The sequence below is a fragment of the Podarcis liolepis genome (assembly GCF_965112155.1).
Source record: "Podarcis liolepis genome assembly, chromosome: W".
In the NCBI taxonomy this organism is placed as follows: domain Eukaryota; kingdom Metazoa; phylum Chordata; class Lepidosauria; order Squamata; family Lacertidae; genus Podarcis; species Podarcis liolepis.
Genome location: NC_139568.1, coordinates 37,188,259 through 37,211,921, shown reverse-complemented (window position 1 = coordinate 37,211,921; position 23,663 = coordinate 37,188,259). Strand labels below are relative to the sequence as shown.

Here is a 23,663-nt window from a genome sequence, read left to right as displayed (position 1 = left end):
TCTATTTTCCTCAACAGGACCTCTAGTATTGTTATAAATAACAATGGCGATAGCGGGCACCCCTGTCTGGTTCCCTTTGTTATCTCAATTTTGTCTGTGAAGTTATTATTAACTATCAATTTAGCATATTGTTCCGAATAAATAGCCCGAATACCATTTAAACGTTTTTCACCGATATCCATAAATTCTAAATTTCTTTTCATAAAATGCCAAGACACATTATCAATTTTTTTTTCAGCATCCAGAAACATTGGGGCGGCTTGTTTGTCTCTCCTGGAGTCCAGATATTCCATTATATCAATTATATTCCTTTCTCTCCCCCCCCCCCCCACGGAATAAATTTATTCAAAGGAAAAAAAGGTGCGTGGGTTTTTTAAAAAGTGAAATCACTCTCATCATTTATTAAGTTAAAAAACAGCAATTGAAAAGCACCGATCAGACATTGCATTTCGAAGCCTCCATCGCAAACTCAAATCTGGTTGCAATTTTTTGGGGGGAGGGGAAGGATCTTGGCTTTTTAAAAAGGGATTCGGCATTCGGGGAATTCCAAGATGCAGGATAGAGACGCATTCGGGGTGGGCTAAAGACCTCAAGGGATCCCACTCTGACATTTGGAAATCTCTCCTCTCCTAGGGCTCCCTTCTGGCTAGCCTAAGGGAGGAGGGAGGGGCGGGGCTGGCTGCCCTGGCGTTGGGAGATGGGGGCCACATGGGGAGAGAACGGGGTGTCAAGGGGCCATGGCGATCCAGCCGAGGATGAGGAGGGAACCACCATACGGGGCTGCCTTGGTCAGGATCGGGTCCCCTGTCACGGCGTGGTAATACAGGGCGCCAGAGAACATCCCCATGCCCAGAGACAGGATGCTGCCGGCCATCATGGGATAGCGGCAGTGGGGCACAGCCAGGAGGGCCAGGCTGTGGAGGAAGTGGTATTTGTTGGCCATCTCGTAGAGCTCTTTCAAGTCGTCATCTCGGTCGCTGCGACGGAAATCGTGAGCCCCGTAGGCGGCCGCCCCGACGGCTGCAGCCCCGCTCAGCGCAACAAGCCGTCAGAAAAATGCCCCGGCGCCCGACATATCAATTATATTTCTAACATTGTCCTTCATCTGTCTACCAGTTAGAAATCCAGTTTGGTTCTTTCCAATCTCCTCTCCAAATACATTTTTAAGTCTATTGGCCAATATACTGGCAAATAATTTGTAATCATTATTTAGGAGCGAGATTGGCCTATAATTTTTCACCTGCCTTATGTCCGTGTCTTGTTTGGGAATTAGTGCAATATGGGCTTCTTTCCAAGTAATATATTTTCTTTTTTTAAGAGGAAAAACACATTGGTTTAAAACGTTATATATTTCCAGCCTGATGTGTTGTTGTTTTTGAAGCCAAATTCAATGGAAATGCATTGTTTGAAGAGTGAATAGATGTATATGCAGAATACGTAAACGTGCACTGTGAAAGCTTTGTAATATTACTTTTGTGATTTTGGGTAAAATTGATGGATGAAGAAAGTGTTGAACTAAAAGCAAACTGTGTGCTTAACTTGTGTTTGTATCTTTTCGTTTCTAAAGGGACCTTTACAAATTGAATTTAAAATAAACAAGCAAACTCCAAAATTAAAAAAAAATATAGAAAAAATAATATTGGTTGGAGCTTTTCTCTGCTTCCTCTAGCTACTCTCCCACAATATATACTGCCGGGGAGGACAAAGCATATGCACAGCTTTGCCACCCATCTCTCAATATGCCCTATACATTTTACTTCTGGTTGGGCTGGAGCTGGCATTTTTCTGATGTCAGCACATTCTGTCATTGTTGCCTCAAAGCCAATAATATTTATGCTTTAAAAATGCAGAGGAAAAGAACGATAATAGTTATTTTATATGGGTACATGGACAAAGTCTTGTTTGCTATGGCAAGTAAAAATTGCACAAAAGAAGAAAAGGTAATTCCACCACACTTAAGAAATCCATCTTAATATCATTCATAGAGCAATAAATAGCATTAAGTGGGCCAATCCAGACATAGATCATACAACCCTAAACCACTTGGAGACACAAGATGGATTTTGTTCCAGTCAAACAAATCACTTATTTTCTAAGGGAGCAATATTTACAGCAGTGGAAGGGGAACAAATTAACACTATTTTCAGTATAGAAAAGGCCCAGGGGTGGATTTAAGAAGTATAGGCACATCGATCCCACCCACCCCTCACACCCTTTATTTATTTTTTATTAATGAGAACCTGCAAATCCACTGTTTTATGGAATTGTAGTTGAACAAGGGAAACAAGAAAATAGTATTGCCGCTCTCTTTTATTGGTTTTGTTAAAATAGGATTTTCCATTCTGACTGGCCAATTTGATTGCAGCAGCCTGCTGCTGATATTATGGATAATGTTTTCTGAATGAAACTTGGATCAGAATGTTATGCCGTCCTGCATTTCAGATGGAAATAGGAACACTCTTCCTGGCCCAGTCAATTACCACCACCCCCCCCCCCGCTACTTTTTATCAGCCAAGAAGGGCAAGAGTCCGAAGCACAAGTCGTTGCCCTGACTAATACAAACACCTTGTCCACATCCTCAAGCCTTACTATCTGAAAATTATCCAAAACAACAGGACTAGACAGTGCTCTGGACACCCATGAGACTCATCTGCTATAACAGCAGAGTCAAGATCCCAGCGGATGCAAGTGGTTTTATCCTCAAAATGCTTTGCAAACAAGTCACAGTGCTTACACATAGCTACCATTGGTTCCACCACCTCCTTGAGTCGGACTGTCTTTCTTCTTCATTAGCGATCACTTGCAGCTGAGTATACTGCTATCTTCAGTACCACTATGTATGCTTAATGATGAGCCCACACCACTGTTCAGTTGTATTCAGCCAGATCTTTCCTCCATCTTTCAACTTGTTTCCTTTCCCTAAGTTCTGCAGTATACCAAGGAGTCAAGTGGGAGAGGATGCTCAGAAGTGATCATGTCAAAAGCCTGAGCCATTCAGATGTTCCAGAGGCTGGCCAGGGCTTTGATAGGAGTGCCAGTCATATCACAGAAAAAAACCTCAGCGTTACCTGGAAACCCATTAGATACACCAGCCTCCAGAGGCGGATAATCCTAATAGGTCCCTTGCCTCTAGAAAGTTGAAAAGTGGTGTTATGTACTGAGTTGAATAGGATCCAAAATGCAGCAGTCTGATTGGTCCTAGAACAATAGGCTCCAAAATGCAGCAGTCTGATTGGTCCTAGAACAATAGGATTCAGAATGCAGCAGTCTGATTGGTCCTAGAACAATGCAGCAGTATGATTGGTTGGCAGGAGCCACCCAATCCAGCTCCAGATAGAAGTGAATCCACAACCCAATTGGCCTACAGGAGAATTCCGGAATTAGCCAATCACGTGCAGCCCATTGTGTAAATAATGTATATAAAGCAGATACTTTGAGGGGACTTCCATTCCCTCCTCACCACCATGAGCTGAATAAAGAGCATGAAATCCACTCTCGACTCTGAGTATATTTCACTGGCGACGAGGATGGGATCCCGCTGAGCTGACCACCACACACAGCACCGCGGCACCGCCACCTGCCGCACCGCTGCCTCGCACCGTGTATCCAGGCTTCAGCTCCGGGACCCAAGGAACTAAGAACGGCAACCAATAGCAGCTTCTCGCCGTTCAACCCAGCATCCGGAGACTGGGAAGCGTATGTGTCAGGGGTTCAGGAGCAGAGGCGAGGGCAAGGGAGGAAACAGAGAGCGAGGGGGAGGAGTCCGAAGAAAAGATGAGTGATGACGACGACCCGAGATCTCCGAGTCTTTCCAGTGAATCAGAAGATTCACAGAAAGGAGCGCCAGTGGCCAGAGCAAGGGGGGAGCCTAGGGGGACACCCCAGGAAGAAGGGTCCAGAGGGGGTTCAGAGGGCAGCAGTTGGAAATCGGGGCCAGCGTCCCCAACAGAGCGCAGTGGAGAGGAAGGGCGCCAGGTATCGAGCTCCGGAAGCTCGCCGCAGGGGGGAGGGCATGAGTCAGGAGTGGCCACACCTCCATCGGGGAGCGAAGAAACGGTCAAGCGGAAAGTGGAAGGTTGGGCGCGCGCGCCAAGTTCAAATGCACAGGAAGGCGGCGCAGTAAGCAGCCCGGAAAGGGAGCCAGGTCCTAAAGCCCGACGCAAGGAGACAGAAGGGTCCGGGGGGTCAGCGTCAGAAGAGTCCAGGAAGGAAGAGACCACGGGGGGCAGAGGGACCCAGAGAAGAACGGTCAGGCAGAAAAGGTGGAGTAAGGCGAGGGTATTAAGTTGGTGTACAGGGGGCGGAGACTCAGACGGAGCTTCGCCGGTCTAGCTTATAAGACGTAGAGCTGCACGCGGCAGCTTGGAAATGGAAACTGTAACTCAATAAAGACTTTTATAAAGTGAACGCTGGCTAGCGTGATCCTCGGTGAGCTAGGATCTGGGAGCAGCTCTGACAGTAAGCTCCGTCTCCAAGTTTTTGGCACCTAAAGCCTCGCGGAGAGGAGAGAAGGCTGGTGCCTACTTGCAAGCTCACGAACGGCAGACAAGATGACGGCCGAACAGCAGATAGCGGATCTCGGAGAAGCAGTGACACAACTGAATGCCGAGATACTTGCATCCAGGAAGAGAGAGGAGGATGCAGCTGCCGCCTACAGGGATCTCCAGATCAGGTTGGAAATGCTTACGAAGCAAGGGCAACTGACACCCAAACCGGAGGGGATTGGGTTGGGGAGACGAGCAGGCGGTCTAGTCTCTCACTTCGATGGGAATTTACAACAGTACCCCAACTTTAGAGCAGATGTAAAGTGTGCCCTGCAACTGCTGGACAAGGACTTTAGAGATGAGCAAGAGAAGGTGGGGTTTATCATGTCCCATTTGCATGGAGATGCTAAAGCATGGCTGCGCAATTTGTGGAGAGATAAGGATCCGGCGCTCCAAAATGCAAATGCCTTCATTAAAGCGATGGATGGGTGTTTTTTATCAAGCATAGACGTGGATCTTGCCCGGAAGGAGATACATGGACTGAAGCAGGGGAGGGCCAGTGTAAGGCAGTATCATGCCCGCTTTTTTGCATTGGTCAGTGCCCTGGAATGGGACAGAGATTCGGCTCCAGTCAGAGACCTGTTTTGGGAAGGCTTGAGCGGCGCGGTTAAAGACGAAATTGCGAGGGGGGAGAGACCCCGGAGCACGCAGGAGATCGTTCAGAGGGCGCTGGCGGTTGGGGTGCGTCTGGAAGAACGTCCATGGAGCAGGGACGAAGGGCGTGGAGGGCGCGAACCAGCCAGAGGCTACTCCTTCGTTCCCAGAGAAGCAGCGCGTGCGCAATCCACGCCTCCGCCAGGCGGAGGAGCGGAAACTATGGAGGTTGGAGGTGCAAGGGCTCAGTCAGTAAACAGAGCCCTAGCACCGGGAGCAGTGAAAGCGAAGCCTCCTAGAGGGAACCGGAAGTGTTACATCTGCGACAGTCCCCAGCACATGGCGAAAGAGTGTCCCCAGAGGCTCCACAAGCACACTGCAGCCTCAGCAATGGTAACTGCAGCTACTCAGCAAGGAGAACCACAGCAGGGAAACGACGGAGTCTGGCTGGAGACAGAGGCACTGGGGCCCGGCCAGACGAGTCAGTGAAGCAGTCCCCAGAGATTTTGCAGCCCACAGACCCCCTCCCGCCCAAACCAGTAGTGCGGCTCACCGCCTCGCTCCAGCTGCCCAATGGAATCACCATGGACGTGCCGATCACCATTGACTCAGGAAGCAATGCGGACTTTATAGGGCAAGACTTTGTCGACCGGCACGCTATACAGTTGCTGCCTGCCACACTGCCCCTGCAGGTTGTCACGGTGGATGGCAGGGAGCTGCTCGGGGGGCAGGTGGTGAAGCAAACGCCACCAATGGTGATGCGACTTGGAAATCACAGGGAAGTCATCAGCTTTAATGTCACTCAACTATCGGACACGCCTATTGTATTGGGCATGAGTTGGCTGGACAAGCACAGCCCGACGCTGGCTTGGTACCAGAGACAGCTGACCTTAGGCTCTTCCTATTGTGCTGAACACTGCATCCTGCCCCGGCAGGAAGGAGAGGAAGAGGAGTCACAGCTGCAGCTGGGGACGCTGCAAGCAGTTCCCCACAAGTACGCAGAATTTTTGGAGGTTTTCTGCGAGAAGGAGGCGGACAAGCTACCCCCCCACAGACCATACGACTGCAAGATTGACCTCCTGCCAGGGGCGGCGTTGCCAAAAGGGAAGCTGTATTCCATGTCTGAGGACGAACTACAGGAACTCAAAGAGTTCATAGATCACAATTTGGAGCGCGGTTTCATCCGAGAGTCCAAGGCAGTGGGGGGCAGTCCTGTATTCTTTGTCAAGAAGAAAGACACGCCCCAAAAAAGGCTCGTGGTGGACTATCGGACCTTAAACGCTTTGACCAAGCCATCGGATTTCCCCATGCCCAGGATCGACGACCTCCTCGCGACGGTGCGCAAAGGACGCGTCTTCACCAAGTTGGACCTGCGAGGGGCGTACAACCTCATTCGCATGCGGGAAGGAGATGAGTGGAAGACAGCCATGTTCACGCCCCTGGGCACCTACGAATACAGAGTTATGCCTTTTGGATTGCAAAATGGCTCCCACTGTTTTCAAGCTTTCATGCATCACGTGTTGGCGGGGCTCCTCTACAAGAAGTGTGTCTGTTTCCTGGATGACATACTGATCTTTTCTGACTCGCAGCAGGATCACGACAGAGACGTCAAGGAAGTGCTGAGCAGACTGCAGCAGCATAGGCTCTACGCCAAGCTGGAAAAGTGCCAGTTCGACGTGTCGGAGGTGGATTTCCTGGGCTACAGGTTGTCAGACAAGGGGCTCGCCATGGACAGCGCCAAGGTTCGCGCGGTGTTGGATTGGAAAAGCCCGCGCAACCGGAAGGAGGTCCAGCGGTTTGTCGGCTTTGCGAACTTCTATCGCAAGTTTATCAAGGGGTTTGCGATGCAGACGGCGGCCATCACAGACACGCTCAGCTCCAAGAAGAAGAAGTTCATCTGGACGGAGCAGGCGGAGCAGTCCTTTCAGGCACTCAAGCGTCTCTTCGCGTCGGAGGAGCAGCTACTACACGTCAACCCCAGCAGACCGATGAGGGTGGAGACGGACGCCTCGGACAGAGCCGTGGGAGCAGTTCTGTTGCAGCAAGACCCGCAGGGGGCTTGGAGACCGGGAGCGTTCTACTCCAGGAAGCTCACCAAGTCGGAACAGAACTACACCATCTGGGACAGGGAGTTGTTGGCCATTCATGCCGCATTCAAGGCGTGGAGGCACTTCCTGATCGGAGCCAAGCACACAGTACAGGTCTGCATGGACCACAGGAATCTGGAGCACTGGCGCATGGCGCGGTTCCTGAACCAGAGGCAGATACGTTGGGCAGAGTTCTTTGCGGACTTCGACTTCCGTATAGAGTATGTCCCGGGGGACACCAACGTCATGGTGGACGCCCTATCCCGTAAACCGCAATACCTCGAGGAGGCGACGCCAGCGGCGGCCATGCACATCTTCGCACCGACAGCGTGGGCGTGCGCTTCGGCGACTGTTGACCTGGAGGCGGTACGGCGTGCATTGCAGGACGATTCCTTCGTGCGAGCGAAGATGGCAGAGGTGCACAAGGGCACGGCGGCGACCGGCGAGTTCCAGGTTCGCGATGGATTACTCCTCCGTAAAGGGGCCATCTACGTGCCGGGAGACGATCTTCGCGCCAAGGTACTGCAGCAGTTGCACGACGCGCCCACTGCCGGGCACTTTGGCACAGAGAAGACGATGGAATTAGTCGCCAGAGACTTCTGGTGGCCCAGAATGAGAGGGGAAGTCACGGACTACGTGGCGAGGTGCGACACCTGCCAGAGGGCCAAACCAGTACACAGACCGCCGGCGGGACTGCTGGAACCGCTGCAATCCCCGTTCGAACTATGGGAGAGAGTGGCCCTGGACTTTGTCACGGATCTGCCCAACTCGAGGGGCAAGACAGCAGTGCTAGTGGTGGTGGACTTGTTCTCCAAGATGGCACATTTCATTCCGTGTGCGAAGGTGGCCACGGCGGAACAAACCGCCAAACTGTTCATAGATCACGTGTTCAAGGTTCACGGTCTGCCGCGGTCTATACTGTCTGACCGGGGGCGGCAGTTCATCTCGAACTTCTGGCAGAAGCTGATGGGCTTCCTGAACGTCAAGATCAACCTGGCGTCGGCTAGACACCCGCAGACCAACGGGCAAGCGGAGCGGGTCAATGCCATCATGCAGCAGTACCTGAGATGTTATGCGAATCAACAGCCTGCAACGTGGGTGGATTACCTGCCCCTCGCCGAGTTCGCCTACAACAACACGAAGCACGTGTCCACGGGGGTGACGCCGTTCTTCGCCAACAACGGAAGGCACCCCAGAACCTTCCCGGGACTGGAAAGAATGGGGGAGGGGGAGCCGCAGACAGCAGACGCGTTCGCGTCGGAGTTGCAGGAGGTCCACGATCAGCTTCGGTGGCACCTGGAGCTGGCTAAACACGCATACAAGGTGCAAGCGGACAAACACAGGAGGGTTGGCGAAGAGATCCAAGTGGGAGACTGGGTCTGGTTGGCAGCCCACGCAGTGCCGGCCAGGTCGTTAGCGAAGAAGAAGCTAGGGCATAAACAACTAGGGCCCTACCAAGTCGAAGCGCAGGTCAACCCGGTGGCCTTCAGGCTGACGCTTCCGGAGGGATCCAGGATGCATCCGGTGTTCCACAGATCGGTGCTCACTCCATACAAGACACCGCACAGATTTCAGGAACCAGGAACGGCACCGAGTCCGCTCCGAGAGGGGACCGAGCAAGGGGGAGTGCCACAGGAGGAGCCCATCAACGAGGTCACAGAGATTTTGGACTCTAGATGGGGGGAAGAGGGAGTAGAATACCTTCTCGCCAGGGAGGGCACCCCGGCCAGTGCCAATTGCTGGGTGCAAGGTTACGCTTTGGAAGACCCTCTGCTCAAGGACGAATTTCATGCCCTCTTCCCACACAGGCCCATGCCAGCAGACTTTTTCGACGACTGGCTTTTCACACCGACGCTTTCAGCCAGCACGTTCCACGGGTTTGACTCGGAAGTGGAACATTCACTGGACACACACTCCCCGGAAGAATCACCCTCGGGATCGGCCTCGGATGCCTCGTATTGGTGGGACGATAGACCAGAGGAACAGTGGCGCAGGAAGTGGCTGGAGGTTCCAGGTCGAGCGACGGACCTGGGAACGACTGAGGCGGAGACGGCCGTGGACATGTACGGGGAGGATCTTGGGTTCGAGCACGGAGGCACAGAGATGGAAGCGGAGGTGACCGTTGTCGACGAGCGCAGGGAGGAAGAACCGGAAGTCTTCAGTTGGAGGCCCGCCAAGGGGAGCGAACTGTATCCGGCATTCGCCCCCATGACACTGCAGCACCCAGTACCCGCACCGGAAGGAGGGGAGGGGGGAAAGGGGGGCTTCGAGGGGGGGATGGATGTCAGGGGTTCAGGAGCAGAGGCGAGGGCAAGGGAGGAAACAGAGAGCGAGGGGGAGGAGTCCGAAGAAAAGATGAGTGATGACGACGACCCGAGATCTCCGAGTCTTTCCAGTGAATCAGAAGATTCACAGAAAGGAGCGCCAGTGGCCAGAGCAAGGGGGGAGCCTAGGGGGACACCCCAGGAAGAAGGGTCCAGAGGGGGTTCAGAGGGCAGCAGTTGGAAATCGGGGCCAGCGTCCCCAACAGAGCGCAGTGGAGAGGAAGGGCGCCAGGTATCGAGCTCCGGAAGCTCGCCGCAGGGGGGAGGGCATGAGTCAGGAGTGGCCACACCTCCATCGGGGAGCGAAGAAACGGTCAAGCGGAAAGTGGAAGGTTGGGCGCGCGCGCCAAGTTCAAATGCGCAGGAAGGCGGCGCAGTAAGCAGCCCGGAAAGGGAGCCAGGTCCTAAAGCCCGACGCAAGGAGACAGAAGGGTCCCGGGGTTCAGCGTCAGAAGAGTCCAGGAAGGAAGAGACCACGGGGGGCAGAGGGACCCAGAGAAGAACGGTCAGGCGGAAAAGGTGGAGTAAGGCTAGGGTATTAAGTTGGTGTACAGGGGGCGGAGACTCAGACGGAGCTTCGCCAGTCTAGCTTATAAGATGTAGAGCTGCACGCGGCAGCTTGGAAATGGAAACTGTAACTCAATAAAGACTTTTATAAAGTGAACGCTGGCTAGCGTGATCCTCGGTGAGCTAGGATCTGGGAGCAGCTCTGACAGTATGCCTCCCATTTCACCTTCCTCCTAGAAGCCAAAGGGGTCACCGACAAAGAAGATGCCAAGAAGAGGGCGATATTCTTCAGCGTCTGCGGAGAGGAGACGTTTGAAATCGCCCGGGCTCTCCTTGCGCCTGAAGACGTCGCTACTGTTCCATACAAAACAATAATGGAACGGCTGAAGGGGCACTTTTCGCCTCAGCCCTCAGTGGTGGCTCGTCGAAATGCCTTCTACGCAAAGCGGCAAGCCCCTGGGGAAACCATAACAGGGTTTGTGACCTCTCTCCGCCAAGCTGCCCGGTTCTGCAACTTCTCAGAATTGGAGAACATGCTTCGTGACCGCCTCGTCGGTGGCCTGAAGGATGAGAAGCTGCAACGACGCCTCTACGCCAAGAAGGACCTAACGTTCCAGGTCGCCCTGGAGGAAGCCCTGGCAACAGAAGCTGCCGAGAGGTCGATGCAAGAGGCACGAACCAAGCCTGCTGTCCGAACCGAGGGTCCACCACGAAGACCTCACCGACGACTCAGGATCTGACAGGGAGGAGGTGCACCGAGTACAGCAGCGCACTCAAGCAGCACACAGACCACAGCTGCCTCGACGAGAAGAAGGGAACTGCGCAAGCTGCGGGGAGAGTCACGAGAGGAGGACCTGCCGTTTCCGCAACGCAGAGTGCAGGCAGTGCAGAAAATTGGGACATATCGCCCGGGTGTGTCGGGCTCGGCCCACCCGACGCCAGGCATCAGATGACCAATCGAAGAGCTCCAGGTCCCAGGGCCCAACGCACCAAGGCAACTCGACAGAGCTCACAGACTTCCAGGTATACCAGTTGCCCCACCCCAATGTAGAGAAAATTTATGTAGAGGTACAGATAGAGGGGGCCCCGTGCCACATGGAGCTTGACATGGGTTCAACTCCATCCATAATCTCGGCAAGGACCTTAAAGAAACTGTGTCCTACTGGGGGTCCCAAACTCAGGCCGGCCCCATTCACCCTCCGGGACTTCCAGAAACGTAAGGTCCCCACAATGGGGGTGGGGACCTTCAGGGTGCAATATCGAGGGTGGACGCGGCAACTGGACTTGCTTGTGGTCAAGGGCCCCTACATTAGCTTACTGGGATTGGCATAGTTTGGACCACTGGGGCTAGCCGTCACCGGGGTGAACCACACTAGCTTACAAGTGGACGTGGACGCCATATGCAAGGAATTTCCTGTGGAGAGAATCAGAACCTACAGGGTTAAGAGGTTCTGTGTGACGTCTTACATTCTGAGGTGTGGTTGAGTTTACTGAGGGGAGTGTTTCCTGAGTTCAGTTCTGTTTCGTTTTTGCGGAGAGAGGACGCAAGATGTGTGAGTTGTCGCCCGGAGAGATTTAAGAGCTGTTTTTCTACATGAATAAAGACTTTTAGAAGATAAGGAAGACACCGTGCGTGAAAGCCTGATTTATGTTTACACACACGTACAGCAACAGTTTCTCGCTGCGTGCACTCTGCCCCCCCTGCCTAGGTCAGCTTCAGGCTTCCGAGCAGAGCTGCGCAGGGGAAGCGCTGGCTGGACGGCAGGGCAATTTGCCAAGATGCCAAGAGGTTATGGATGGTCAGAAACGCTTTGAAGCTGTTGCCAGACGTGCCGGTGTGTGGGAGCCAGCTGAGGAAAGGCTGCAGAGAGCTTGGAGCTGTGCCTAACGTTTGGAGGCAAGCTGACGACGCTGAAGCCAGCTTTGAGTCCTGCCTGAAGTTGAGAGAGGCAGACGAACTCAGCTGGGAGGAGCTGATCTGCTGGACCGGGAGCTGGAGAGCGGCTGTTTGTTTACGTGAGTACGCTGGGCCCCGGGGGAAGATGGCAGATGACCAAGAGGTGCTTGAAGCTCCGCTTGAGAAGCTTGAAGAGCTCACCACCCAGTCGTGGGAAACCTGGGTCAGGAGGGTGAGAGCCTGGTTTTGGGCAACTGGCCTGTGGGAAGTATGCAAGAAAGAGCCGTCCCAAGCCAAACCAGCTGCTGCTGAAAATGCACAACTGGTGGACAGAGATGCAGAAAAGCTGCAGTCTGCTTTTCTGGAGGAGAAAATGCAGAGAGAGAAAGCAGTGAGAGCTGAGATCTGCATGTTGAGAGCAAGCGTACATGCTAAGCTGTTGCCGCATTTGGAAGGCATTGAGTCGGCCTGTGAAGCCTGGAAAGTGCTGAGGGGTTTGTGTCAAAGCTCAGCAGGAGGCCAGGAGCAGGATGATGCCGAGTGCTCAGCCAGAAGCCCTGATTTTACAGCCTCACGGAGTGCTGTTGGAGGTGTCGGGGGGGGGGGCAGAGAAGCCCAAAAGCCAGTTTGGAAAAGTTTCCACTGTGTATGACGTGGGGAAGTGCCGTGTGCTGGTCCCGGGGGTAAGGTACCGTGAGTGTAGCAGAGTCCACACGAAGAGGGGCGAGGTCTGATGCAGAGAGCCGGGCGGGGAACAGGAACGCTGGAACAGAAGGCGGAGCAGGTAACAGGAACGCCGGATGGTCGGGAACAGGAGGCCGAGCATGGAACAGGAGTACTGGATAGTCAGGAACAGGAAGCCGAGCAGGGATCAAGAACACAGGAAGGTCCGTAGCCAACAACGACGTTGCTCCCGCAACCTGGGGCTGGCCTGACTGGGCTTTTATCCTCTTCTAAGGTCAGGGGCGGTCCCGACCCCCAGGAGCCCCGCCTCCTCTGGCCTTAAGGCGAGCACTCCTCCTGGGGGCAACCAGTTCCCTTCGCCTCTCTGCCCTAAGCCTCTGCAGATCAGGAGAGGCCGAAGGGTTACTGGGCCCTGGAGGAGGCTCACCTGTGGCCACTGAGTCATCCAGCACCTCTGGGGCCAGAATGGTTTCACCTGGTGCCTGCTCTTGAGTTTCCTCAGCATCTAGGCCTTGCCCCAGTTCAGCCGGCCCTGGAGGCGGGGACTCCTGTGCCGGCTGGGATTCCTCCGGATCGCTCTCAGACTCGGAATCCCAGGCCATCACACCATCCCCCCTCCCAGGCCCCCCCCTCACTTGAGGGTCCGGACCCGGCTTGCTGGGGTACGCCGCATGAAACTCTCGGATGCAGGCAGGCGCGTGGACGTTGGCCGCTGGTTCCCAGGAACGGTCCTCTGGCCCATACCCCTTCCAGTCAATGAGATACTGCAGCCTTCCCCTGCGGTATCGGGAGTCCAGAATGCGTTCCACCTCGTACTCAGGCTCTCCCTGCACCAAAACTGGCTGCGGTCGGGGACGGTTCGGGTGGAACTCGTCGGGTGGGGCCACCGGACTCAGAAGGGACCTGTGGAATACCGGGTGAACCTTCAGGTGTGCTGGCAACCGGAGACGGAAAGCTACAGGCGAGACCTGGTTCACGATAGGGAACGGGCCGGTGAACCGGGCGTCTAGCTTCCGCGAAGGTCGAGAAGGGTGGAGGTGGCGAGTGGAAAGCCACACCAGGTCACCGACGTGAAGTTCCGGCCCCACCTGGCGGTGGCGGTCGGCCTGGACCTTGTACGCCTCCTTGGCCTGGCGCAGCTGCTCCATCAACAGCTGTTGCTGGGACTGGAGCTCCTGAAGCCACTCTGTCACCGCAGGGACCGCAGATGCCGGCAGCACATCCGGAAACAACCGTGGATGAAAACCATAACTGGTTTGGAACGGGGTCTGCTGGGTGGACGCATTCACCGCGTTGTTATAAGCGAACTCCGCCAATGCTAGGTGGTCGACCCAGTCGTCCTGCTGGTAGCTGCAGTAACACCGGAGGTACTGTTCCAGCACCGCGTTCGCCCGTTCCGTCTGGCCATCCGTCTGTGGGTGGTAAGCAGATGAGAGACAGACCTCTGTCCCGAGGGCCTGGTGCAAAGCACGCCAAAACCGGGACGTGAACTGAACGCCACGGTCGGACACTACACGCTCAGGTAGGCCATGCAGGCGGAAGACATGCTGAAGGTACAGCTGCGCGGTTTCCTTAGCTGAGGGTACGGATGGGCAGGGGGCACAGTGCACCATCTTCGTGAAGTGGTCGGAGAAAACTAGAAGGCAGGTGCAGCCACGAGACAGGGGTAACTCCACTACAAAGTCCAAAGAAACTGTGTGCCAAGGACGTGGTGGAACCGGCAACGGCTGAAGAAGGCCGGGGGGTCGCCCGGTAGGCCCCTTGGCCCGCCTGCAGACGTCACAACCAGCGACGTAGCGAGCCACGGCGGCCTTCAAACGGGGCCACCAAAACTCACGGCTTACCAGATGGGTGGTCCGATACCGCCCAAAGTGCCCCGCCGCTGGCGCATCATGGGTCATCCGGAGAATCTCAGCCCGCAGTGGCCCTGATGGGATGTACAGGCGCCCGTGGTGCAGCAGAAGACCCTGATGCGAGACCAGCCCTGGATACTGAGGGCATGATCCTTCGGCCAGTTCCTGGAGTCGTTCCTGGGCCCAAGCGTCGACCCGCTGCTGTTCCCGCACCCGAGCCTGCAGTGGCTCAACCTCCTGGGTGGCCAGGAATGCAGCTGGTGGTAGGATCGTGGTGGGTGCTGCTTGCTGAACCGTGTCTACGTTGTCTTCGGGTTTCCGGGACAGGGCATCCGCCTTCTGGTTTTGGGAGCTAGGGATGTAGCGGATCCGGAACTGGAACCGGGAAAAGAACAACGCCCACCGGATCTGCCTTTGGTTCAGCTTGCGGGTGGTCTGGAGGTATTCCAGGTTCCGGTGGTCGGTTCTCACCTCCACCGGGTGTCGTGCTCCTTCAAGATGATGGCGCCAAACCTCAAAGGCCACCTTGATGGCCAGTAGTTCCCGCTCCCACACGGTATAGTTACGCTCCGCTGGGAGGAGCTGGCGGGAATAGAAGGCGCAGGGTAAAAGTGGCGCTTCCGGTCCGTGCTGCTGAGACAAGACGGCACCGAGAGCCGTACTGGAGGCGTCAGTCTCTACCACAAAGGGTCGAGAAGGATCCGGATGTTGCAAGATTGGCGCTCTCTGGAAACAGGCCTTCAACCCTTGAAATGCCTCCTCCGCCTCCTTGTCCCAGGAAAACGGCGTCTTGGGGCGCAGTAGTCGGGTCAACGGGGTGGTGCGGTGAGCATAGTCCGCAATGAAAGTCCGGTAATAGTTGGCGAACCCCAGGAAACGCTGTAGGTCCTTGCGGTTCCGAGGTGCCGCCCATTCTCGAACCGCTGCCACCTTCCCAGGATCCATCTGCACCCCACCTGGTGAGAGTCGGTGACCCAGGAAGTCCACTGACCGCTGATGAAACTCGCACTTGCTGAGCTTTGCATACAGACGATGCTCGCGCAAGCGCTGCAGCACGGTCCGGACATGGCCTTCGTGGCACGCCGGGTCACGGGAGTAAACCAGAATGTCATCCAAGTACACCACCACGTACTTGTCTAGTAAGTCCTGGAACACGTGGTTGATGTACCGTTGGAACACAGCAGGCGCGTTGCACAAACCAAAGGGCATAACCAGGTATTCGAACTGTCCGTACCGGGTCCCAAATGCGGTCTTCCACTCATCCCCGGCGCGGATCCGAATCAAATTGTAGGCACCCCGGAGATCTAGCTTGGTGAACACCTGCGCCCCTTGCACCCGCTCCAGTAGCTCCGAAATAAGGGGCAAGGGGTACCGGTCTGGGATGGTAATTTTGTTCAGGGCCCGGTAATCATGGCAAAGGCGGAGCTCCCCACATTTCTTTTTAACAAAGAGCACTGGTGCAGCAGTGGGCGAGGTAGAAGGCCTAATGAACCCACGCTCCAGGTTCTTGCGCAAGAAGTCCTGTAAAGCCTCGCGCTCTGGCTCTGTTAACGAGTATAAGCGACTCACCGGTAGAGGCGCTCCGGGCTGGAGGTCTATGCCACAGTCAAAGGACCGATGCGGCGGCAGCTGGTCTGCCCCCCGTTCCTCAAACACGTCGTGATATTCCCGGTATTCAGCGGGGAGCGTTGCAGCAACCTCCTCAGTGGGCGCAGCTGCTAGCATCTCAGTCTCAGCAGGAGAACTGGGGTCTGGGAAGTGTACAGTCCGTTTGACCCAGTCGATCCGCACATTGTGAGCCTCCAGCCAGTCCATCCCAAGCACCAGGGGGAACCGGGGCATGGAGGCAATATCCAGAGTTCGCATCTCACGGTGCTGCTGGAGGCACAGGACCAGGGGCTGGGTCTCCTGAGTGACGGCACCCGAACGCAGGGGCCGTCCGTCGATTGCCTCCACCTGCACCGGTTCTGGCTTGTTCCGAAGTGGCACCCGATGCTGGGCAGCAAAAGCAGCGTCCATATAAGAGTGGGTTGCGCCCGAATCCACCAGCGCATGGGTAAGAATCCATGGCCCTCCTGGAGGGTATAGATGTACCGGAACCATAAGGTGTTGTAATTCAATTGGTGCGGCCCCATTCTGTGCTGTTTGGGACCCCAGGTAGCCAGGGCCATCAGCTACTGGGGTTTGGTGGTTTCCCTGCGGCTGGCGTTTCTCAGGACAGGACCTTGCATAGTGTCCGCTTCCGCCACAATAGAGACATAGATTCCCCTCCCGACGCCGCGACTTCTCTGCGGGGGAGAGGCGTGGCCGCACTGCCCCAAGCTGCATAGGTACCTCCAATGACTTAGCTGGGCCCGTGGGGCTGCTGGTAGACACTGGGGCCAAGAACTGGAGGTGCCGGCGGTCCCGAGCCTGACGCCGGTCCTCTAGCCGATCGTCAATCTGTAGACTCCATTGAATAAGAGTGTCTAGCGTGGTGGGGCGTTCCATTGTGGCCAGCTGGTCCAGTATCTCATCTGAAAGCCCCTCGAGATACTGGTCCCGGAGAGCCGAGTCGTTCCAGGTCAAGTCCTGTGCCAGCAGCCGGAATTCTGTGGTGTATGCGGCCACCGTGGTCTTGCCCTGCCTCAACCGCCGAATCGCCCGGTTGGCTTGACTCTCCTTCTGGGGGTTGCCGAACGCGGCCTCCAACAGATTGCAAAACCCCCCATAGTCTGTCAGCAAGGGGGAGTCTTGCCTGAGCAGCGGCACCGCCCACTTGGCCGCCTGGTCCTTTAACAAACTAATCAAAAAATGCACCTTGGTGCGGTCGTCAGGGAAATTCCGGGCGCGCCCCTGAATATACAGCTTGGCCTGGGCAAGGAACATGGGAAAGCTGGCCGGGGCCCCATCAAATTTCTCAGGCAAAGCCACTGGGTACTTGCCAGAAGCCGGGGCGTCGGCCCCAGGAGCCAGTAGGGCGTCCAAACGCTGCTGCAGTGCCGTAACCGCGTTACTGAGATGCTGCACGGTGTGCCTCAAAGCCTGGTTCTCCTGGGCTATTGCCAACGGTGTAGCCGCTTGGTCGGCCATGGCCTCTGACTCTTCCCGAACGCACCCCTACGAAGGGGGAGTGCGGGTGTGGCGGGAGCAAACTGTGCTGGTCCCGGGGGTAAGGTACCGTGAGTGTAGCAGAGTCCACACGAAGAGGGGCGAGGTCTGATGCAGAGAGCCGGGCGGGGAACAGGAACGCTGGAACAGAAGGCGGAGCAGGTAACAGGAACGCCGGATGGTCGGGAACAGGAGGCCGAGCATGGAACAGGAGTACTGGATAGTCAGGAACAGGAAGCCGAGCAGGGATCAAGAACACAGGAAGGTCCGTAGCCAACAACGACGTTGCTCCCGCAACCTGGGGCTGGCCTGACTGGGCTTTTATCCTCTTCTAAGGTCAGGGGCGGTCCCGACCCCCAGGAGCCCCGCCTCCTCTGGCCTTAAGGCGAGCACTCCTCCTGGGGGCAACCAGTTCCCTTCGCCTCTCTGCCCTAAGCCTCTGCAGATCAGGAGAGGCCGAAGGGTTACTGGGCCCTGGAGGAGGCTCACCTGTGGCCACTGAGTCATCCAGCACCTCTGGGGCCAGAATGGTTTCACCTGGTGCCTGCTCTTGAGTTTCCTCAGCATCTAGGCCTTGCCCCAGTTCAGCCGGCCCTGGAGGCGGGGACTCCTGTGCCGGCTGGGATTCCTCCGGATCGCTCTCAGACTCGGAATCCCAGGCCATCACATGCCGTTTCAGAGGGGGCGGAGCTGGCCCGGAAGCTTTGTTAGCTGAGAGCTCACCCCAGTGTTTTTCCACTCGTCGCTGCTACGTTTGCAATTCTCCTGACCATCTGCGTCGCAACTGCCCACAGAGAGCAAGGGAGACAGGGCAGGATGTCTCCAAGGTCGTTTCCCTTGGGAATCAGCCGGGTTTCCATGGCAACCAGTCCAGCAGAGGAGGCAGGCGTGGGAAGTCACAGAGAGGACGTGGCTCAGAGGAGGAAGACGGCGCTTATCAGCTAACTGCATCCATGGCGGTTGTAGAGGACACCTGCAAAGGCCCCAAGGACGGGGGCAGCGAGACGTTTGTTGCGATGGCAGCTTGGAAGGACAGCTGCAGTGAGAGCAACGTGATACGTTGGATTATTGACAGTACTGTCAACAAACATCTGATAACTGAGACACCTGGTGTTGAGATGTGGGACTGCAAACCTGTTTTGGCTGGGAAGACAGTGTGTTTTGCAGACAATTTACAAAAGCCATTGTCTAAAGTTGGACATGTTTATGTTTCTGTTTTGCAGGCGCAGCTGCGAGTCTACGTGGCACCGGGGATACAACATTGTGTTTTATCTGTACCTTGTCTCTTACAGGAGGGGTATAAGGTTTGCTTTGAGAAGGATGTCTGCACAATTTCCAGAGGGGGGAAAGTCCTGATCAGTGTTCCAAAAGGGCACAACGGCTTTTTTGTTCTTGAATCACCTCTGGAGGGTAAAGGGTGTACTGAGAAAGTACAGGCAAAGTCTGCAAATGTTCATGCTCATGTTTCATGTGCTTGCGTGTGGCACAAGAAAATGTCACATGGTTCCTGTGAGGATACCCAGATGCTATCGGAGTGCACTAAAGGGTGCAAAATAAGGGAATGTGGTAAACCCCTAAGGTGCAGGGCTTGCAGAAAAGCCAATGTAAAAGGGTGTGGTTTTCCCAGAGTGGAGAGGGTGGCCACAAAGCCTTTTGAGCTTGTGCACACAGACCTTTTTGGGCCCATGCAAAAGCAGAGTCTTGGCAGGGCCAGGTTTGGGCTGACGCTGCAGGATGATTTTAGCCAGGTTGGCTGGTTTTATCCTCTGAAACGGAAAGAGGATGCAACGCAACTGATCAAAGATTGGATTGCGGAGGTGGAACAAAGGTTCTCCACCAAGGTGCAGGGGTTCCAGAGTGACCGAGGGTCGGAGGTCACTGGGTCTGCTCTGCAGAAATTCTTTCGCCAGAAAGGGATACGTCACAAGGTGACTTCTCCTCAGGAGAAGGGAGTGGCAGAGCTTAGGAGCAAAGCTCTGGTTCAAGCAACAGAGATTCTACTGAATGACTCTGGTTTGCCTCAAAGCTTTTGGGGGGAAGGAATTAAATTTGTAAATTTCACGAAGAATAGGTCCTACAATTCAGTGGTAGGTGACACCCCGCATTTTATGCTTTACGGAGAGAAGCCGAACCTGCATTTCCTCCGTGTATTTGGATCGAAAGCTGTGGTGTCGGTACCGAAGTTTCTGCAAGAGCAGGGTGGTCCAAAGGTCCAGGAAATGATCTTCTGTGGGTATGATCCTGCAACAAATGGGTGGAAGTTTGCATACCCAGAGGGTGATCAGACCAAGCTTCTGGTCAGCAAGCATGCTGAGTTCTGTGAGCAGGATGGTTGGGCAAGGCGCAAAGTGAGCCCTGACGTTCACTCAGATTGTCTATCTGAATCTGAGGAGGAAGGAGAGCTAGAGGCTGAACCTGAAAATGAGGACCAGGTCCAGGATCAAGGTCCGGAACAGGTTTGGGCATCTCCACGGGTTGTTAAAGGAGTGTCCAAAAGTGAGCCTTCATCTCCTGTTAGCATAATGGAGAAAGCTCACAGATGGGTCAAGTCAGAGGGGGAGTCGTCTGGTGAAGAAGACGCACTTGCTGGCCCCAGTGGGTCAGAAGAAGCACCTGAGTTTGTGCCCAGGCGTTCATCTCGGGAAACAAAGGGAATTCCACCTGAAAGGTATGAAGCCACTAGTGTTTGGGTTGGTGTGGCTGGGTGCGAATCTGAGATTTGTGAGGAGGTTCAACAGGTGCCTGACGAAGACGCCAGGAAGAGGCGCAAGGCAATGGGGAAGGTGTTGAACTCTCAAGGGTCTGTAAATATGTGTGTCCACAACTCCTCTCAGATTGTAAGGCGAGAGGGGGTGTGGAGAGAATCAGAACCTACAGGGTTAAGAGGTTCTGTGTGACGTCTTACATTCTGAGGCGTGGTTGAGTTTACTGAGGGGAGTGTTTCCTGAGTTCAGTTCTGTTTCGTTTTTGCGGAGAGAGGACGCAAGATGTGTGAGTTGTCGCCCGGAGAGATTTAAGAGCTGTTTTTCTACACAAATAAAGACTTTTAGAAGATAAGGAAGACACCGTGCGTGAAAGCCTGATTTATGTTTACACACACGTACAGCAACAGTTTCTCGCTGCGTGCACTCTGCCCCCCCTGCCTAGGTCAGCTTCAGGCTTCCGAGCAGAGCTGCGCAGGGGAAGCGCTGGCTGGACGGCAGGGCAATTTGCCAAGATGCCAAGATTTCCGGGGGTTTTCGATGGGAAATTGGGACAGTATACGCCCCCTCATTGCTCTACAGCTTGACCCCGCAGTACGACCTGTCAGGCTCAAGGCCCGCTGGGTCCCGTTTGCCCTGAAACCTCGTATAGACGAGGAATTGGACCGGCTCGTGGAGCAAGGAGTGCTGGAGCCTAATGCCCCCTGGGAAACCCCAATCCTCACACCCGTCCAGCCTAATGGTACAAATGTACCATAAACAAGGCCCTCACGGCCCATGCATACCCAGTGCCAGTGGTCAGCCATGTCCTTGCCACCCTGGCTGGGTCAAAATTTTTTGGCAAGCTGGACTTGGCCCAAGCATATCAACAGCTGCCACAGCAGAGGCACAGACGACTGTGACGCACAGAGGAGCGTTCAGGGTAAAGCGGCTGCAATTCGGTGTCAGCGTGGCACCAGGAATATTCCAGAATCTAATGGACTCTCTCCTTAAAGGGATTCCTGGCGTCACCCCCTTCTTCGATGATGTGTTGATTGCTTGGCTCACACCAGAGGAGTTTGAGGACCGCCTCCGCACCGTTCTGCAGCGTTTCCAGACGGCGGGTCTCAAGGTGAAGCGGGAAAAATGTCTACTAGGATTGCCTCAGGTGGACTTTCTGGGATTTATGGTGGACGCAGAAGGGGTCCACCCAACTGGGGACAAGGTACGGGCCATTTGTGATGCCCCAGCGCCCAAGAGCAAGACTGAACTTCAGGCCTTCTTGGGACTATTGAACTTTTACCATTCCTTCCTTCCCCACAAGGCGGCGGTAGCGGAGCCCCTACACAGACTCCTGGACAAGCGGGCTCCTTGGGTGTGGGGCCAGCGCCAGGAGGCCGCATTCCAGGCAGTCAAGGACTTGCTTGTCTCAAACGCGGTCTTGGCACACTTCGACGAGAGGCTGCCGGTGGTGCTAGCATGCGACGCCTCGCCCTATGGCATCGGCGCTGTCCTGGGACTCCCGGATGGAAGAGAGGTACCGGTGGCATACTTTTCCCAGACACTCAACGCAACCGAGCGGAACTACGTACAAATCGACAAGGACAAGGAGACCAAACGGCCCCATCACAGCCAGCATCATTGGAACACAAGCCAGAACCTGAACCCCGGACCAGGGAACACCCCAGGCTGCAACGCACACGTAGGCCGTCGGTGTACCTTGAGGACTATGAATGCAACCTCCCGGACAGGACTGGAACTTAGAGGGGAGGGGTGTTATAGAATCATAGAATCATAGAGTTGGAAGAGACCACAAGGGCCATTGAGTCCAACCCCCTGCCAAGCAGGAAACACCATCAGAGCACTCCTGACATATGGTTGTCAAGCCTCTGCTTAAAGACCTCCAAAGAAGGAGACTCCACCACACTCCTTGGCAGCAAATTCCACTGTCGAACAGCTCTTACTGTCAGGAAGTTCTTCCTAATGTTTAGGTGGAATCTTCTTTCTTGTAGTTTGGATCCATTGCTCCGTGTCCGCTTCTCTGGAGCAGCAGAAAACAACCTTTCTCCCTCCTCTATGTGACATCCTTTTATATATTTGAGCATGGCTATCATATCACCCCTTAACCTCCTCTTCTCCAGGCTAAACATGCCCAGCTCCCTTAGCCGTTCCTCATAAGGCATCGTTTCCAGGCCTTTGACCATTTTGGTTGCCCTCCTCTGGACACGTTCCAGTTTGTCAGTGTCCTTCTTGAACTGTGGTTATGTACTGAGTTGAATAGGATCCAAGCTGCAGCAGTCTGATTGGTCCTAGAACAATAGGCTCCAAAATGCAGCAGTCTGATTGGTCCTAGAACAATAGGATTCAGAATGCAGCAGTCTGATTGGTCCTAGAACAATGCAGCAGTATGATTGGTTGGCAGGAGCCACCCAATCCAGCTCCAGATAGAAGTGAATCCACAACCTGACTGGCCTACAGCAGAATTCCGGAATTAGCCAATCACGTGCAGCCCATTGTGTAAATAATGTATATAAAGCAGATACTTTGAGGGGACTTCCATTCCCTCCTCACCACCATGAGCTGAATAAAGAGCATGAAATCCACTCTCGACTCTGAGTATATTTCAATTGGGTAGAAAGTCTAAATTTCAACAGAAAGTCATCTGACCATCAGAGGCAAGCAGAAACTTAATACTCCCTCCATCCTTCCTCCTATGACTAGGCGGACAATGACCTTTTAACACACTGAAAGCTCCCAAGTCCAAAAGGTGTGAAGGGGGCCAACTCCCACTTGCATGGGCAAAGGCACTTTATCTGCGACTGGTGCCACCCACCCAAGCCACTGTTTGAACGGCTGAGATGTAGGAAACATCACAATATCATACTCTGGGAAGGTACTGTCAGTACAGGACTGGACCAGAGCAGGCAGTCTGAATTGTCAACCATTTTGCATTCTATATTCCCTATCTTTTAAACAACCCTCGTTTGTTGCGGTTGTTGCGGCAGTTTTGCGGCTCTTAAAAGCCAGAAGGGTACTAGCAGCAGGACCAACCTACACCCCTCAGCTGTTTAGAACCTTCCTTAGGCACAATTTATGCATGATCTTTGTTTTGCAGCCTTTTCAGAGCATGAGGTTAATCCCCTGTTCTCCTTGTTTTCCTAAAGAAAATGAGATTTTCAATGTTTCTGGGGGGGTTTCAAAATTTTTTATTGATTTTCCAGCTCCGAGACAGAGCACTCTGCATTTTTTGCCATTTGGGTGCAATCAAACTGCAGATTCTGAACTACACATGGGCTGATACCCCGGGATGCACCACTGAATTGTTCTTCAAAAATCTGTGCTTTCTTATTTCTTCACCTTTTTGTTTCCTCATCGTCTTTTACAAAGGAAATGGGGCTGCTG

The 23,663-nt window shown here is 54.5% G+C and overlaps 1 pseudogene across 1 annotated transcript; it reads right to left on the bottom strand.

Moving 5' to 3' along the window:
* Window positions 1–495: 495 nt before the first annotated feature.
* Window positions 496–1,075, bottom strand: LOC310697853 (transmembrane protein 256 homolog; annotated as a pseudogene). The gene has a single exon. The product of its transcript is annotated as a transmembrane protein 256 homolog (transcript).
* Window positions 1,076–23,663: the final 22,588 nt, after the last annotated feature.